We start from the raw sequence: 19,716 nt of genomic DNA on the forward strand, positions 1-19,716 counted from the left end.
GAGGCTCCTCTCCTGACAGAAGGACAGAAGGTGGGGGTCTCAGGTCACTCTGGCCTCAGAACACCCACAAGCACAGGCTGCTAATCCACTCTTGGAACTGTCAAGGAAAGCCCATTTTAGCTTGATCCTTTGCACAAATAGATTAGAGGCCATAGAACTTGACATCTGCATGTCGTCCAGCTTCTGTGAGAAAACATCCATGTTTATGGAGAAGCATGAAGGATAGGAGCAAAAGTCCAAAACCCTTCATTGAAAATACTTGGTCAGGACTGAATATTCACACCCAAAGCTACAGTGTGGATTCTGAACTCTGTCCAATGTCAAACAGGATTCCCTGTGGATCTGAAACACCACATGCCAGTAGCTACTGTGAAGCCAAGCTTCTACAGGACAGTTTGTTCCTCTGGGCCTCGACACCCCAGCTGACCAAGGGCAGCTGAACTTTAGCCTTCAATTCACAGGCAACCGGAACCAGGGCTATGGGGCTGGAGTTCAGAGCTTTCTCCCGGTAAACCCGAGGGTGCGTCAGCCAGGGAGGGGCCTGGGAGCTCCCGTTTTCTGAAGTCAGAAACCAGTCAAATGAGGAAATTGCCTCAGACCACGTGCTGCAGTGTGACCATTACATGACAACAGACCAACATTCGCAGTTACACCAGGCAGGGCTAGATTTAAGGGGAGTATATGTGGGTGGCCTTGTTTTGCCGAGAAAACCCATGTTTTGTCTATTTTTTCCTGTTACTCTGCAGAAGAAATGACACTTCCTATGAAGTTTTAATAGGATTTGTACCCTAGCACCTGACTTGGAAACTCCTCCAAGAGGGTCAGCATTCACCTCACTGATATGTGGGTCTCATTCCCTTGGCCTTTGGCCTGTACTGTTGACCAAAGCAGTTTAAAGGGGACCCCTGAGTGCTGCGTGTTGTATGTAAGTGAGGAATCACTAAACTCTACTCCTGAAACCAATACTACACTCTATGTTAATTCATTTGAATTTAAATAAAATTTTAAAATAATAAAAAAAATAAAGGGGCCACCTGGCCTGAAAGGGGGATAGGGTGAGGTGATTCTGGGGAAGGCAAGTGGACCCCACCACATCTTGTGACTTAATAAACCTAGTGCAGGAGAGGAGAGGAGACGGGAAGGCCATCCGCCAGCAGCTTCCCGGAGCCCTGGGCTCTCGCTGAGAGGATCTGAGACACCATAGCTTAGAGGCAACCGCGTGACACAAACAGATCTTCCAACCCCAACAGCCCAGCATGTCCAGACAGGACTTTCGGAGCATGTAGAGGGATGAGGGGGTTTGGGCACAGGGCCCTGGATGTATGCCCAGCCCTTTCTGGAGAATAGATATTTTTTTCTCCTCTGCCAACAGGAAAAAAAGGAAAGAAGACATTGCACTTTCCATCCCAATCAACGGGACCAACCCTTCCAGAAACCCCCTCCTCATGGAATCGCAACAGTGTATGTTCTTGAGGGTCTTTGCCCAGTGATGGCCCCCATGGTACTATCGGGACTCCTCTTGAGTGACTAGGTTCTTCAGGCTGAAAGACCCAATTAGACATCTCTGGGACCCAGGGAGGCAGGAGTGGACCATGGAGCACTCTGGAAACTGATGTTTGGGACTAGTATGTGTGTGAGCGGGAAAGGAGCAGAGCAGCATGGTTCTCTGAGCTTGCTAATATTCAGGGAGTCCCATCCAGACCTAATCTATTGGTGTCCCAGGGCCGCTGTAACAAGCACCACAGGCTAGGAGGCTTACATCACACCTATGGACTGTCTCATAGCTCTGGAGGCTAGAAGTCCAAGATCAAGGTGTCACAAGGGTTGGTTTCTTTGGAGGCCTCTCCCCATCACTTGTAGATGACCATCTTCTCCCTGTGTGTCCACGTCATCTTCCATCTGTTTGTGTCTATGTCTAAGATGCCTCTTCTTAGAAGGCACCAGCCACATAGGATTAGAACCCACCCTAATGACCTCATTTTAGTTTAATTACCTCTTTAAAGACCCTATCTCCAAGTACAGTTCCATTCTGTGTCAGGATTCCCATTCCATACTGGGGGTCAGGACTTCAACATATGAATTTGGGAGGGCACAGTCCAGCCCATAACACCTTCTGGAAGCAGCCAGCATCGTATCCCATATAAGCAGCTGTGCACGCCTCTCATAAAGGCAATCCTGCATTGCCCACAAAGCATGCTCACACACGCTTTCTCCTTCAATCCCTTTAATTCCCCCCAAAGTCAGCACAAAAGGCATTCTCATCTTATTTTATAAATAAAATGCCTGAAAGCAAAGCCAGAGGTCCTAAGTGCCCCTGCCAGGAAGTGAGTGAGCGGGGCTGAGACTTGGTCCCCTCACTCCTCTGTAGCGTTCTCTCAAACTAACTGTTTGGGACCAGAACACTTCCAAGTGTTCTCTCTCCAAGGAGAGAAGAAAATATTTCCTCTGAGAAGAGCCTCACACTCCAATCAAGTTTGTGGGAGCCCGCTCTACTTGTCCTATTTAATTTGCCAGAGCTTCATCTCATAACATTTATTTGCTAAATAAAGTCACTTCTCCCTGCAGTTGGCTCTCATATGGCTATTGTGGGCCAGGCACTCCGCTGGGCAACTCATGTGCATTATATCTCAAAATAAATCATATTTTGGAGATGAGAAAGTGGAGGCTTAAGGAGATAAAAGTAAGCAGCTATTCCAGTGCTGGAGGAGTGCTCTGAAACCAGATCAAGGTAATGCAGAGGCTCGTGCTCTTTCCAGGGTCGTGACCTCCCCCAAACTTCATGTGTTTATTAAGGGCCCACTTTTCCCCAGCGCTGTTCAGTGTGCAGTTCTATATGCTTGACATTCATCAGCTTACAAAACAGACACTGATCCCTGGATTTATGGAGCTTATATTCTTCTGAAGGAGACAAACAATAAATAAGTAAATCGTGTTATACATTAGAAAGTGAGAAGTACTATGGAAAAAGAAAAAGTGTAGGGTAGGATGATCAGGAATCCTGGGCTGGAGAGAGCATAAGCTGCAGTATTAACTAGGGTAGTCAGGGAGAGCCTCAGGGAGAGGGTGATGTTTAAACAAGGACTCAAAGGAATGAAAGAATTAAGCAATGTGGATGTTTGGAGAAGAGCATTCCAGGCAGAGAACAAGTGCAAAGGCCCTGGGGCAGGAGTGTGTCTGATGCACTGTGGGAAGGCAAGGAGGCTGTGTGACTGAGAAGGGGAGGGGAGTGCAGGAGATGAAACCAGTTGAGAATAGCGTGGCCGGCTGGTGTTGGATTCACAGCCCACGGCCAAGACTTGGGCTTTCCTCTCAGAAATGGGACCACCAGAGGGCTCCGAGCAGAGGGGGGTGAGGGTGTGGCCTTCCTATCGTATCACTCTAGCTACTGTGCTGAGAACTGACTGCAAGGAACAAACAGGACGCAGAGACCAGTTAAGAGGCTTTTGAAAAGGTCCAGTGGCTTGGACAAGGTGGGCCTGGCGCAGGAAGTGCCAGACTCTGCTGCCACTGCTGCTGTTTCTCCTCTTCTTCCTCCTTTCCAGAAAGTCTGGGGAATGGGGCTTACTTCGGGCCAGCCCTGGTGTTCCCAGGAAGCAGCTCAGAGGCCAGAGGAAGCTGCTTTGGCTGTCCAAACATCAGTTTCTCATTTAGGAAACAGGGCAAAATGGAGTTAACAGTACCAGCCTCACAGGGCGGTTTGGGAACCACCTCTGATGATGGATGCGAGGTGCTGAGCGGGTAACAGGTGCTCAGTTCCAGATGGTTCTCTCCAGGCCCTCCGGACTCCACACCTGAGACCTGCCTCAGATTAGGGCTCTCAGCCCCTGCCCTCCTGCCCCCCAAAGGAGGCAGGTACAGATAGTTCTCTGAATGGAAGCACTTCGGGGCACATGGCACTGTGCAATCTCTCCCCCTGTTGGGGGGGGTGGTGCTCACAAATGGGTGCAGCCCTTCGTGAGGCCCCGGGGGGTGAGGTGGAGGGGCAGAGACCGAGGCCACAGGGGGAGCCAGCCTAGAGAGGCTCAGGGACCTGTGGATGAACTTCATGTCTTCTGACCCCCAGGGGAGGGGCTGGAATGAGCACTGGATTAGGAGTCCAACAATCTGTATTTCTTTTTTTGAGATATAGTTGACATATACCATTATATTAGTATTAGGTGTGCGACCTAATGATTTCATTTTTGTATATACTGCAAAATGATCACCACAGTAAGTCCAGTTAACAGCAACCTGCATTTCTGTAACAACTCTGCCAGTTTCCAGCTCAGTATACTTGAAAAAAGATTTTTCTCGGGGTCTTAGTTTCTGCATCCATCAAATGCAGATGTTGGCAAAATGTCTGTACTTCTGTCCAGCTTTCTGGAAGTTTTCTGGGCCTGAAAAGAACCCGAGCAGTGATAGAGTCATGGATTTACTCATTTCCTTATTTTCCTACATGACTTGGCCCTATTTCCTGGCATCCACGGCTCCCCAACTAAGCTCTTATTTTGGTCTGAGCCAACTCTACACGGAGCACTGGCGATCTGAGCTGCGATCAGAGAGTCCTGGGGCAAACCCAGGCCACACTGCCTTACTCTGTCTTCTCAAGATGTGTGATGCCTCTAAGGGAGATGAGGGAGGTGATTACGGTGGTAGAAGGTCCAGATGGATGGTCCAGATGGAAGGTCCCTTAGAGACCCTCCTTTCACAGGTGGGGAAACTGAGTCTATGAGAGGGAAGGGTCTTGTCTAGGACTTGCAGAAGTCACTGGAAACATCTCTTGTTTTAAAAAAAAATAAACAACAAACATCTTTATTAAAGTTTACTTGGCATACATATTAATCGTACACACACAAAATGTATGATTTGGTGCATTTTAAAATACATACATACCCATTAAACCATCACCTCCAGAAGTGTCCTTGTGTCCCTTTGTCATCTCCCTCACCCCCAACTCCAGGCAACCATAGTCAGCTTTCTACCGCTATGGATTAGGTTTTGCTCTACTTCAGGTAGAGGTCACAGGACTGGTTGACAGATTGGGGGTAGGCTGTGGGAAAAAGGGAGGGTGATCAAGATTTTAGCCTGAGGGCTAGAAGGCCAGAGTTGCCATCATTCGAGATCAGGGTGGAACAAAGTTGGAAAGGGCTTCCAGAGCTCAGGTTTGGACAAGTTTTCGAGCTGTCAAATAGTCCCCATGTGGGAAAGGATTGGCCATGTGAAGTAGTTGGCCATGTGAAGCTGGCATTCCAGAACATTTGGGCCGAGACACACAGAGCACTGAAAGCCAGGAACTGTGGACAGATTCCTAAGGAGTGAGTGTAGGTGACAGCCAGGCCCTGGCTCTCTCACACTAACACGCCACTGGGCTCTCTAGAAAATGAACCCTGGTTCCCAAATCTGTCCCTCATTCAGGCCTGGGTCAGGCTTCCCTGAGCCCTAGAGAAGGAGCCCTCTAAGGCAGAGATGTGTTGTTCCATCTGCGTTTGCAGGGTACCTGCACAGTGCCCGGCTCCTGGTAAAAGCTTGGTACGTGTTTGTTGACCAATGGGGATGGAAAGGGCAAGAAAAACTCTCCCCAACTCTGCAAAGTCACAGGAATCCACTTCTGCTTTTTTCCCAGAGCCATGAGTCACAGGAGCAGGACTGCTTCCCACAAGCCAGGAGGACTCCCTTCCTCTGGTCCTCACCTCTGGCCCATGATTCTGCAGAGATGGGAAAAGCAAACTGACATTTGATTCACCTTTCCCTCAGCTGACTTCCCAAGAACCCCATCAGTTAGGTCTTTCCCTTCCCACTTTACAGATGAGGAGAGTGGGGATCGAAAGACATGGCAAGGAGTAGGTCTGAGCCCATTGCCCCTGAATCCACTGCTGCCTCCCTACAAGGAGGAAGTTCTATTGTCAGGGGGTACCCCTTGGTGACATTGCCCGAAGGCTTAAGGGGATCTGCCTTTGGCTATCCCCTACAGGTCTCTTCTTCCTCTGAAAACCTGTGATAAGACTTGCTGTCCCCCCTAATCTTCCAGCCCAGCACCAACCTTGGCACCCTGTCCTGGCCTGCCCTCTCAGTATGAACCCTGTAATGCTTCCTGCCCTGCCCTGTCCTAAAGAATCTTCTCTGGGCCATGCACGCCTCTTCCTACTGCGGGTGTGTACAGGCTCACATAACAGTACTTTCTGACACCCCCAATCCTGCTAGGACATTCAGTTTGCCCCATAAACACAGCTAGACAGCTCCCACTGTGTCTGGTCTGGCACACAAGTGACAGGCACTACGTTAGTCCTCCTGCGGCCGGGGAAGGGAAGTCAAGGGCTCAGTTTCAGGTCACTAACTGTGACCACATGGTGCACGCTGGAGGGAAAGGCCTCGGCATGGGATAGAGGGACGGGACCGGGTCCGTGAAGGCATCTGGGAATATAGGGGAAAGATGGGGTTGATGGATGAGCAGGAGTCAGTAAGGGGAGACATGAGGACAGAGCATTCCTGGCAGAGAGTGGGGCAGAGATGTGAGGACAGAGAAGGCCTGTGTGCCTCGAGGGGAGACCAGGTAGGGGGCTTAGGAAGTCTGGAGAGAAAGGCAGGATTCTAATTGGTGTGTCTCATCCACCAGCAAAGAAAGAGGCCCATTCCTTCACTGGATCAACGCCTGGGACCCAGACACTGGGAGTGGGCAGTGGTCTGGGGTCCAGAAATGCCCTCGGGTAGGAAGGTTCCCAGCTCAGTCCCCACTCAGCAGAGGCCAGGAGCCCCAAGAGCGCTGCTGGCAGAGCAGAGGCTCCTGGTCCCCACGCTCCACGCACTTCAGCCTTCCAGCACGGCCTGGGAGGGGCCCGGGCCTTCCGTCCACAGGGAGCTTTCTGGGTGGAAAGGTAAAGCCTGGAGTGTGCTGACCTCTGCCTCCTGCACGGCCCAGGAGCTGAGACCCTGTCCTTCCAGGTCCTTCCAGCGCCAAAGCTCGCCTGAAGCCAAGGGCGGGTGCGGTCCAGTGCTGGGCAGGACCACCCAGGAGCTTCCCTCAGGATGGTTCCCAGAAGGGCTGGGCCTTCCCCAGAGCCTCCGTCCGCCTCCCCAGCATCCTTCCTGAACGAGGCGAGCAAGGCCCCTGAGGCCAGGGTTAGCACAAGTACCGGCCAGGGAAGGGCTGGCTCGGTGCTTCCTGGGCAGGGCTCTGCCGAACCCTTGAGGCTGGTGGCCCCGCAGCACCTTTCAGGAAACTTCACAGTTGGTTTGGGAAGTCGCTCCAGTTGCACAGGAGCAGAGCCCACGTGGCCTGTGTCCTGAGGGAAGCTGCCTGCTGTCCTGGAAGGAGCAGGGGCTGCGAGGAAAGCTGCGGGGCTGGGCCTAGGCTTGGGAAGGGCAATCGGCTTCGGGGCAGCCCACTCTCAAGCACCATACTCACCTTCTCCAAGCTTCCATGACCTCCACTGTAAATGGAAGCCGCGGTTGCTCTGCCAACGCCGAGAGAGGTTTGAGGTCACAGGAGGCTGTGAGGTGCTTCTCCGACGTGAGACTCCTCAGTGTCCAGTCGTCCCAGGGGAGAGACATGGAGGCGAGCCAGGGACAGCCCTCAGCCGAGGGCACAGAGTTGCCGGGCTTCCAAGGGCACAGCGGGCCCCACAGAATGAGGAGCTGGGATGCAGAAAGGCCTTTCTTTGCATCCGTGATTTTGAAGTACAGGTCCCGGGGTTCTTGTCCCCTGACTGAGCTCTGCACGCTGCACAGCAAGCCGTGGGCTCGTGGGAGCCAGTGGTTCCTCGCTGGAGGTCCCTGACAATCTCAGGGGGCCAGGGGATGCAAACCCGCAGATGCTGGGAGCTCAGAACCCCGGGGTGGGGGGTGCACAGGAGCCCTGCAGGCCTCCTGGGCTGGGGTCTAGGAACCAGGACTAGGCAAGGCGCTGAGAACGAGGCAGGAGCCCCTCCCAGGCAGCCGCACGGCCCTCGCAACTGCGTCTTGTGGTCACCCCCCTCCCCACGGCCTCCCTGTGGCGAGGTCCCAGGGAGGGACTCCAGGCTCTGGGGAGCCACTGTGCACGCCACCAGGTGGGGCCTCCCAGGGTATTGGGAAAGGACCAGAATCATCTCTTGGTCAACTCTCAAGTCCCTTGGACCTTTGTCACTAGACCCCAGGACAGCTCCTGTACACACCTGGCGCTTCATAATGTCTGGCAGCGGACTCCTGGTGCCCCAGATCAGCCCGCCCCGTCAACACGCACCATCGGCCTTGGCCAAGCGCCCCGTGGTCTTCCAGCCACCCAGGCCCCTTCCCACGGGCTCTCTTCACCCTGACAGTCTGAGCATCCCGCATGGACCTCGTGTCCCGAGCCTCCGGGCACCTTCCTCAGACCCCGGGGCTGCCCCAGCGCTCACCTTGCCAGGCCCGGCCCTCGCCCTGACCGCAGCCCCTCGGTCAGCAACTGAGGCACAGCGGGATGACAGGCGCTCTGGCGGTGGCGCTGGGGCTGAGCACCCTGCAAGTGGCCAATCGGGGCATAAGAACCAAGTTCCCCAGAGTGATCGTGGGGCAGGGAAAGGGGAGGAGGGAGCTCAGGGCACCCTGACTGTGCCTCTGCACCCCAGGCTCCAGCGGGTCCCCGGGCAGCGAGTCTGCCCCCAAGAGCCCCAGCGGAAGCTGAGGACACAGCAGCAAGGGTCGTGAGCCCCCTCGCCAAGCCTTTGCCACGTTTCCCTGTCAGTCCCCACAGGGGTAGTGAGTTCTAGCCTGTGGTCAGCTGTCCCATCGCCTTTGAGACAGATTTCCCAGGAGCAAGCCCCGAAATTGGCTCCCAATTTCAGAGGAGGGAGAAAACACTGATTCCAGGGAAGGCCTATTTTTGCCAGAACATTAAAGCCAGCTGTTGTTCCTGCAGCCTGTGGGCCCCCACCCTGTCATCCCCGGGTGGCCAGTGCCCTCCTCCTTGGGAGCTGGGAGAGATGCTGTCCCCCAGCCTTTAATTCACTACCGCCTGCTCAGTTCCAACCAGCAGTGCTTCCACTTGGGTTCTCCACCTTGGACTTGCTCCTGAAAATTTCTGGAAGCATCCAATGGTGCAAACAGATTGTTTTCATTATGATTGCTCTGGGTTTAACCTCCTGGCCCTGCGTCACCAAGATTAGGGGGCCCTTTCTTAGAACTGAGAGGCTTCACCCCTAACTCAATCTTTATTTTTTCTTCTCTTCAATTCTAGATCTTGAGAGGGCCCCCAGGCCTCCGCACACCCTTCCTGCCTCCTCCAAGCATCGCCCAATGAAGTCTTGGGGTCTCTGGGGCAGCAGAGGGGCACCATGACCCTGCCCTACTGCCCAACCTGGCCTCTCCACAGCTGCCTCCTAATGTGAAACCAGCATCTCTGAACGTGCCTCCCAGACGGCTTAGGGGACCTGCCAACATTTGGTCTGAATGTTTTTAATATGAAGATTTTCCTATTCTTCAAAATTGTAATAAAAACAACACACCCACACAAATGTGTTACATACAAATTTTAGTACATTGAAAACTACCAACACATTAACTTGAGCTGCTGCTTTTTAACTTTTTTTTTTGGTACAGACCTTAGAATAAAACATTAATTAAATATGGTCCTAGGAGAGTCCAGCGAGCTGATTTAAAAAAAAACCCCAAAATACACTCTTACCAAATACAAGTACTTCCCCATGTGAAACAGGATTTTCTTGATATTCAATTAAAATAGATGGCAGTGGTTCTCAGATGGGGTGATTTTGCACTCCCCTTCCCCACTTGGGGACACTTGACAATATCTGGAGATATTTTTGGTTTTCACTACTGAGGGGAGTGTTACTACTTGCATCTAGTAGGTAGAGACTAGGGAGAGTGGTAAGCATCCTACAATGCTCATGACAGGCCCTGAGCATTTCTTCAATGAAGAAATATCTAATTATACATGTCAACAGTGCTGAGGTGGAGAATCCCTGATATGTGGGAAGGCACTAGATGCCTAGGTTGGCATGATTCCGATTGATTTCCATAACCCTGGATTTCAAGTGGTTATGTTGATCAAATCTGCCTTATTGTTCTCACCTATTGGTTTAGTAAGCACACACCGCAAACAGGAAGGCAACAAATAAAGTTATGCTTAGTAAAACACTTTATGTGGGGTTCCAGGTAAGATTCTTAAAAAAAAAAAAAAATCCGTAGCTAAGAAAGTCTGCGACCAGTTGGCCTAGTTGCTGCTCCTGATGCTTCTGACAGCCTGACTTTCCAGCTCCAGTCCATGCCACTCGGCCACCCTCTTGGCTTCAGGGAGAGGCGCAGGCCCCTCTAAGTGAGAATTCTCAGTGTATGGGAAAGAGGGCTCATCATCCTAGTGGGATGGAAGAAGGGGTTTGGTACAAAAGCAGGTGCTCATTAAATATTCATCGAATGAAAGTGACACTTATCGCCAATGTCTTTGAAGGGCTGAAAGTTCTTTCTGACCTTTTGGAGGGCAGGAAGGTGGGTAACTCTCCTGGGAGCCCCTGCCCTGTGCTGCTACGCTGCTCTTGGTCTGGCTGGTCATCTCCCACCTGAGGAAGTCCTGGACACCCATTCATGGGAGATTGGCTCCTTCAAAGGAGGATCTGGATGTTCCCGGCACACCTCCCTTCTCCAAATCCTCTGGTCAGGGAGTGACAGTCTGGACCCAGCATGCAGTGGGCCTCTACTCTTCCCATCCATCTCTGAAGCCTCCTCCCAGCCTCCCGTGCACTCCACGAAGAGCCTTACTCAGGCCTCCTTGGGGCTGGTCCTCCAAGGCACACTCACCGACAGGTCCTAAGGCTAAAGAATATTTCCAAAGCACTATCACTTCCCAGGGCACACGATAGGGCCCTGGGGAGTCATCCACAAAATCCACCTGTGACTTCGGGAGCCTTCATCGGGGTGACCCGGGTGCCGGCTCTGCCGTGCTAATGGCACAGCAGCCTCTCTCCTCTCAACGATCTACACTTTTTGTTAACTGGAGCCTCACCAGGTACCTACAATGTGCCAAGCCCCGTGCTAGACCCATGAACACAATAGACACTGGCCTCATGGTTCACCCCCACTGAAGTTCACCATTAACAATGTAAGGAAGTGTGTTGTAGTGTCTAAGCCCCCAAAGGCAGGTGTCTCAGCCCAGTAACACTAGCATCCCAGCAAACAAGGTTCTGTATTTTTACTCATGCAGGGAACATTATAAAACAACGACTGGGCAGGGGCACTGGTCAGGGTGGTGGGCTTTGCACACGGTCCTTGCTCTGCAAAGCCATAAGTTCCCTAATGGCAAGAACTTTGTCCCATTCATTTCTGAACCCCCAAAGCAAGCTTACATGTGTTTGCAAGGCCTCTATGCTATGGTGACTGGCGATCCCTTACCCACTGTGTGAAGGTACTCTCTTACCCTGCCTAAGAGCAGCCATCACCATGAAGGCTCTTAAACTGGGCTACATGGGCTTACCCCCTAGCCCCAGCACTCCCAGGCTGTGTGACCCAGTCACCTTGCCTAATTTTGCCAAGCCTAGATTTCCTCAACTGCAAAATGGCAACAATAACATCACCCACCTCGTTTGGTAGCTGTGAGGATTAGACGATATGATAATATATATCGAGTGCTTAGAACAGTGTCATGTATAGAGCAAGCCCCTCAATAAATGTTAGCCACCACCATCATTATCTTCCTAAAGTGTCCAGAAGCCTGCACGCCGGAACGGGTTGGAGGACACCTACTTGCCTCTTGGTTATTGAGTCCTTATCTTCCCTCATAGGTCAGAGCCCTGTCATGACTTCTTAAAGGAAGAACATGGAAGTGCCTCCACCATGCAATGGACACCTTCTTGGGAGGCATTGCCAGGTGCCCGGATCAGAGCCTCAAGCGACAATGTCCAGAAACTCAGATGCTTGATGATCTGCTCACTCCCCAAACTTACAGATGCAGAGACCCAGAGAGGTCCTCCCACTTCTCACTGAAAGCCCGAGTCCTGCCTGGGAAGAACACAGGAGCTCTAGGCTCAGCCCTGACCTCCCAGAGGGAGAGTCTCCTGGCAGAATTTACTCACTTGCAGAGACCCAGGGGGAGGGGAGAAGGATGGCCCAGGAGGGACATCCAAGGGGAAAGGCACTGTTTACATTTCAGAGGGCTCTATTGTTTCAAAAGACACAGAGTGGACATTTCCCACAACAATGGTGGGATGGGGTCAGAATTCCTCATGCTTTGCGGTTGAGGCTGCCTGGCTGTGCTATTTGTTTACAACAAAAGTCATCACTTAACCAAAGTAGCCAGCTCGCAGTCTAGAAACTATCTTGTAGTATTGAATTGGAGGATATAGACCTAAACACAATAACTGAGTTTACTTGCCACAGACGGTGTTCTTGCAAAGACTGGAGCAGGCGTCATCAGGCTGTTGGGAGTAGAAAGAGCAGCCCCCCGGGCTCCGTACCCTACTGGAAGGCCTTACACAATCACTGCACTACACAGTGGGCCCCAGAAGGGGAACACACTGGGTTTTCTGCAAGCCTGTGTCTCCAACCACCGATTATTTAGAAGAAATTGAAGCCTGTCGTGGCGAAGATTTGTTTTATTGGGTCAGATGGTGACCCAGTGGGTATCCTAGGGTCTGACCCTGTCAAGCTGCTCAGCACTTGCCCCTCCCATAGCTTTACCAATCCCACCTTCCAGGAGCCCAAGACAAAAACCCTGGGCTTCTACTGGTGCCTGTCTCCCTCCATGTCCCCCATTCACTGACAACTCCTGCTGGCTCTTCTTCCAGTTTTCTGTCCAGACCAAACCAGACCACCTCTCCCACCAACTCCATGGCTGCCTCCCAGTCCGAGCACCATCTTCTCCTACCTGGGTTACTGCCGTGTCTCCTCACCAGTCTCCCTGCTTCTGCCTTTGTCTCTCTAGAATGTGTTCTTTACACAGCTGTGGAATGGTCTTTTAAAATGTGAGCCCGATGTTGTCACTCTTCTAGAGCATTTCAGAGTCCAAAGAACCCTTCCCAGTTCACTGGAGCAAAATCTAAAGTCCTTTCTGTGGCTTGTACAACCTGTTCCCATATTTGTCTGCAGCTTCCTCTTTCTCGGGAGTTTAAAGAAAAGAATAGGCAAGAGAGAGCATGAAGAAGAAATTACCCATTGAGGGCTCCCAGCTGCAGAGACAATGGCTCACCTTGGAAGGATGGCAGATCCACAGATGGGGCCCTAGGCTGTTGGGAACTCTCTGGTTCCAGGTGCCACTGAGAGCCTTCAGGCCCCAGTGAGGCACTGTTCCACATGTATGATACCGTGTCACTGGTGTCGATGCTAGCGCTGGGATTCTGGTAAGGGTGGGGCTGCTGTGTGTGAGTAAGTGTTAGGGTTTGGGGCAGTCCTGTGTGAGACAGAGGGATGCCTTCAGTGGCCTTTGGCTGGCCCAGCTGGTCAGAGAAAGCTTTCCAGAGAAGGGTGCCCAGAATGCATGTTCACAACCTCAATGGATGATAATGAACTCAGGAAGATACTCCAGGTAGAAGAGTTGAAATATCACAAGAAACAACAAAATTTTTCCTAAGCAGGGGCTGGGAAGCTGGGAAAACAATGGTGTATCATGGCTAAAGTATAGGAGTTAGGCTGAGGGACCAGGAAGAGACCATCAGCTGTTTCTCAGGTATCCACTATGTACCAGGCCCTGTGCTCAGTGCTATAAGATGGACAAGGGCTGATTTTCCCCCATCCTATCACATCCCGCACAAGGCAGTGGGTGTTAGAAATATGCACGTGTGCATACACATGCACCCACACATACAAGAAGGCGAACTGGGAGGAGATAGTTCAATGGCCTTTGTCAAAAGTTTCTCTTCAGAGAATAGGCAGTGGTCCTAAAAGATCTGCAGAGCAACTCGAGCTGCTCCCCGCTCCTGTCTGGAGGTTCCCTGGAGGCCAGCCTCTCACTTTAAAACAAATCCTTTGAAGAGGTCCATGTTCCTTCCAACAAAGACACCCAATTACTTCCTCCCATCAGAAATATTGAGACTCTAAGACATGTTGGTGGAAAAAAGCGGGGTACAGGGCAGTTTATAAGTAGGTGGACTCTACTTGTGATGTTAAAAGTCATCATAATAAAGGACATGTAAGTTAGCTCTGGACAGAAACTAAGACACTGGCAGGACAGGATGGAGGACAGGAGTCAGAGAGAAACTTCCTTTTTATTGCATTTTATTATCAGATTTATGTATTACTTAATCAAAATGAGGAATTAATTTAAAAATGTTTTAATCCCCAGCTCTGAGGAGGCAGTCTGTTTAGTAGGCAAGTCCCCAAGCATGGGGCTTTATTCACTTTACTGGGAGCTGTTAAATGCCAGGCTGCCACAACTGGCCGAACATCCCCACAGGGATGATGGAACACAATGCACCTGAAACTGTACGGTAGGGGTGCCTGGGTGGCTCAGTCGGCTAAGTGTCTGACTTCAGCTCAGATCATCATCTCGAAGTCCTGGGATCGAGCCCTATGTTGGGCTCCCTGCTTAGCGGGGAGTCTGCTTCTCTCTCTCCCTCTGCCCCTCCCTCTGTTCATGCTCTCTCTCAAATAAGTAAATAAAAATTAAAATAAAAAAAAGAAACTACAGGGTTAAAAAAAATGGCATGGTGGATGTTCAGATCAAAGGAAGCATGAGAGTGAGTAACTGGCCACAGGAGATGGCCCACATTTCCCACTGACAGAGTACCCGCTAAGAGAAAGGAATCCTGGGTCTTGAAAACTGGGAAACTATTCTGGACAAAAGTTACACTTTCAGAGGCAATTACCAGGATTTGGTTGTATGACTCATGTTATAAGCCCAATGGGGCTAAATCTTCAGAGCGCCTGTAGTGCCACACCCTGAGACTGTTCCTTGGCCCTTTGCAGGGACCAGAGAGCTCCCTGGGAAGCTCTGCAGCCCGAGAGGATTGGAGGTGGGTCGGTAGATCCCAGCATATTCCTCAACTCTCTGGCTGACTGGCCTACTTCTTGGCAATCATGGGGCACCCTGCAATCTATGGAAGGACATTTTCCTTTCATGAAAATGTTGGAATAATTGGAGCTGAGTGACATAAATCTGGCATGAAAATTCCTGCCGTGAGTCCTGAAGCTCAGGCTGCCAAATACCAGTGTTCTTACTCGCTTCGTCAATATTAAACAATGACTTACTCCAATGAATACAGAAGATTAAATACAGCTTCATAGGATTTCTTATTATTACATTAAAATCCATATTTCATAATAGCCAATAGGCTAACTATACACCTCACAATTGTTATCAATAAAATATTACCTTCAACCATTCTGAGACAGGTAAGGGGGTTTTCAGTTACAGATGACACCAAAAGGTCAAAGGCCTTACAAAAAACCATCCCCAGCTACAGATTAAGAGAAAGGAGCTGGGCATGCCTGACTTCCCCTGGTGGTTTAGCCTTTCGAGCTGAGGTCCCTATTTTAACTTCAAAACAGCTCTTGGTTCCTTATGTGAGTAGCTTGTTTTGTTCTGCTATGTGACTGAGAACAGGGGTAGAGCTGTCTCTAACTCTCTGGCCCTTAAGCCAGGTCTCTCTCCCCAAGAGGGTGACCAGCTGTTCCAGATTGCCTGGGAGTGAGGGAATTCCCAGCGCATGGGACTTTCAAAGTTAAAACCAGAAAAATCTGAGGCAAACTGGACAAGTTGTTCAGCCCACCCCTGGCCCATTCAGTCCTTTCATAGCTGCCTCCTCAATGCAGATCCACAAGGAGAGGGAAGGGGAGCGTGGTCCTGGCAAGAACAGTCAAATAATAATAATTTCTCCCCCGTGGTCATCCACCTACCCCAGACTCCGTGCCAAAGGCTTTTCATACATTATCTCATCTGGCATTTTCCACAAATGTCTTCCCCACGAGGCCCAGACAGGTTAAGTGACTTGTGCAGGGTCACCCAGATAATGGGTGGAGAGGCAGGAATAGGGACACAGGTGTACCTCATGTCAAAGGTATACTGGGAACAATATGACTATAAACCAATCATTCTTTAGTCTCTTACATCACCTAATAGTTTAACACTTTTTTCCTTGAGAAACCCTAAAATGTTTTGAAATACTGTACTCCCTCAAAATTTAACTCTATTTTATCATAAGTCTAAATTGCTCTCAATATGTATAAAGTTTTTTTTTTAATATGCTTATTTGAGAGAGATCTTGAGCTCATGCACAGTGGGAAAGGGCAAAGAGAGAGAGAATCTGAAGCAGACTCCACACTCAGAGTGGAACTCCATGAAGGGCTCAGTCTCACGACCTTGAGATCACGACCTGAGTCAAAACCAAGAGTCAGATGCTTAGCTGACTGAGCCACCCAGGAGCCCCTCAATATATATAATTTCTGACACACTGTAAATATTAAACAAAACTATCACATTACTCTTTAAAATGTATGCAGGATAGGAATGCAAAATAGCACAAACTCTGTGGAGGGAAATTTAGTAATATCTGGCAAAATTATATAACTGTTTCCCCTTTACTCAGCAATCTTACTTCTAGGAATCTATTCCAAAGACACACTAGCAAAACCAAAATGACATGTTGTAAGACTACTCACTGAAGCACTCCTTATAACAGCAAAATACTAGAAACCCACATTTCTAGCTATCAGAGACTGTTTTAGTAAGCCACTCCAGCCACAATGGAGTGCTATATAGTTATAAAAATAAATAAGGAGAATTTTTGCATTCTTGGTAAAATCCACAGGGCATATATTGTTTATGAAAAAGGCAAAATGTAGAATTATGTGTATAAGACACGACTTTTTATGTGAACTAGGGAAATATAAAGAAGTAAATAAATAAATAAATTCATATTTGTCTACATTTCAAAACAAATGCAGCAACAGCTGAAGAGGAAATGAAAAGTTTCCCACATGGGGGAGTGTAAAAGAATTAGGAAAGAACAATGAAAGCTGAATTTCTCTAAATTTCTCTTACTTTATAGTTTTGCCTTTGAAATCATGTAGATGTTTTAATTAAATAATTAAAATTTTTAAAATGAAAATATAAAGAATTGAAGAAAATTAGAACAAAACAAAATATACATAAAAACTGAATACAAAATAAAACAAATGAGCCTAAATAAACATCAAATTGGTGGCTTAACCATATACAGAATTATTAGAGTGACTTTAAAAAATTTTTTTAAAGATTTTATTTATTCATGAGAGACACAGAGAGAGAGGCAGAGACATAGGTAGAGGGAGAAGTAGGCTTCCCAGGGGGATCCCGCTATGGGACTCGATCCTAGGACCCCAGGATCACGACCCGAGCCAAAGCCAGACACTCAACCACTGAGCCACCCAGGCATCCTAGAGTTACTTTAAAATACAGTAACTTGGCCAAATATTCCAAATAAGACATATGCTAAATAAACTGCAAAGAAATCTTAAGTTGATTAGTTCAGTAATCATGTTGTGGTGATAATATTAGTAATATAATTTTGAAACTATTCTACAGGAGAAAAAAATCAGTAATTACGTTAGTGTTAATAGGAATCAAAATTTTCAGTGTAAGAGAAAGGAGATACAAATATAAAATTTTAAATTTAAGTCAAATTTTATAAAGTTTAATCTAAAATATTAATATTGGCTCATAATTTATTTTTATTTTAAAACAAACACCTATTTCCTACCTCTGTCCTCTGCAAAGACCTAGAAGTAATGATCCATTCAATAGCAATGAGCACTTCTAGCACTCAGATTATGGTCTCTAAATTACAGTCTCCCAATAAAGAGCTTCTTAGGGAAATGTCTGAAGGTCTGAAGCAGGAAATTTACAAGGTGAGCTGCACCACTTTGTCAAACTAGAAAGCAAGGATGCTATGGGATCATGACAAATATCACAGGAGTCAAGTGCCACTGGCCAGACATGGGACAATTTAAGCATCAAAAAGAATAATGACTGCAATGGGATAAAATACATCAAATATATTAAAAATATTATGCCCATGCATAATACAGAAACAAAAACACTGTCAGACGAAGGCGATGGGCCCTGAGCATCCCTGCATGTTCTTGCTAGATATGCAAAGAATGCCAGGCCCTGATCATTCTATATTCAGGCCATTTATCAGGGTTACGTTAGCAGCGAGTAACCTTAAGGGGATGAGTAGTTCTCCCTCTAAGACAAAGGTGACTCCTTACTGTGATACAACCCCCCTGCATATACAGCATCTACTTGGGGCACTCCGTGTTGCCCCATGGGACTTGGGACAAGGGAACTGAAGTGAACATGAAGTTCATGTTCCTTGCCATGCCATGAATAATAAAGTCCTTTTTCTCTAACCCAGCAGTTGCAGCCTTTTTTTTTATTTTTTAAGATTTTATTTATTTATTCATGAGAGACAGAGAGAGAGGCAGAGGGAGAAGCAGGCTCCATGCAGGGAGCCCGATCTGGGACTCGATCCCGGGTCTCCAGGATCAGGCCCTGGGCCGAAGGCGGCACTAAACCGCTGAGCCACCCAGCCTACCTTAGCAGTTGCAGTCTTAAGCTGACATCCATGAGACATGAGACTGTGGCAGGCTAACTTGGTGAATTTTCATAAGATCTTAGACGCCCATCTCACCTGTCACCTTTGGCAGTTATTAGGACATCAGCTTATTATTTTGTAAATTAGTGAAAAGAAAGTATAATCCCTGCACAAACCATATTCCAGGGTAACTAAATAGTTGCTGTAGGAAAGATCTTTGTTAGAGAATTTTAGCTAATAAGTTCAGAAGTGGTGGAAAGAATTTGAAAATCATCACTTTGCATACCTTAGTGTAATAATGAATTTAGGCAATTCATTTTAAATGAATTGAGGCAATTCCTTTTAAAACCACTAGCTAGAATGTTGGTAGAAAACTCTACAGTGCACCAATCTATAAAGAACTGTCTCACGGAAACAGAGATAACAAACATTATGTGACTCCTGCTGTAATAAAATAGGAAATTATGCCATTTATGAAATGTTCTTATAGAATATTGCCCATGAATCTGAGTTAACCTTCAGACTTAACTACCATTCACAGAAAAGACAAAGAACAGAGAAACATATGAATGACACCAAGAGGGTGCAAACCACAAGGTCTATAATATTGGAAACTATAGAACAGATGCCTTGGTTTCTCCAATAAACAAATGACCAGGGGGAAAAAAAGAGGTAGAACTACTAGATACTGCAAGATTTAAGACATATGTGAACCAAATGCAATCAATATGTGAACTTTGGGCCCTCATTTAAACAAACTATCTCTTTAAAAAGCCATTCATGAGACAATTGGGGAATTCAAATAAGATAGGAGGATATTTGATGATATTAAGGAATAATTGTTAACTTCTAGGTGTTAGAGGAGTCCTTCTTAGAGACTGAAGTGTTCACAGATGAAATGTTATGAGTCTGGAATTTGCTTTAAAATAACCCAGTGGCCAGAGGCAGGAGGAGAGGGGGAGGAAAGGGAGGAGAGGTTGGAGATGAAACAAGATCTATCATGTGTTCATTATTAAAGCAGGTCATGGGCACATGCGATTTGTTTTACTATTTTCTTTAGTTTTGTGATTGAAATTTTCCAGAGTGAAAAAGTATTTTTAAGCAAAATGGTACTATTCTTAGGCTTCTTAAATAATGCAACTAATGAAATCCAAATACATAATAATTATGTATTTGGCAGAATTAGAACAGTACATCAAATCTGAGAAGAAGGAATTAATCCTATTGAAATGAAGTTGCTTTTCTAAAGGTTGTGAGCAGAATACTT

General features: G+C 48.2%; 1 long non-coding RNA gene across 1 annotated transcript; it reads right to left on the minus strand.

Annotated features, from left to right (window-relative positions):
• Positions 1-9,446: 9,446 nt before the first annotated feature.
• On the minus strand, positions 9,447-17,032 carry LOC140594459 (uncharacterized). Its single transcript, XR_011995267.1, has 2 exons — positions 12,806-17,032; positions 9,447-10,303 (listed from the first exon to the last, which is right to left on the minus strand). It is a non-coding gene; the product is annotated as an uncharacterized lncRNA (long non-coding RNA).
• Positions 17,033-19,716: the final 2,684 nt, after the last annotated feature.

This window comes from Vulpes vulpes, chromosome 11 (assembly GCF_048418805.1).
Source record: "Vulpes vulpes isolate BD-2025 chromosome 11, VulVul3, whole genome shotgun sequence".
NCBI lineage: Eukaryota > Metazoa > Chordata > Mammalia > Carnivora > Canidae > Vulpes > Vulpes vulpes.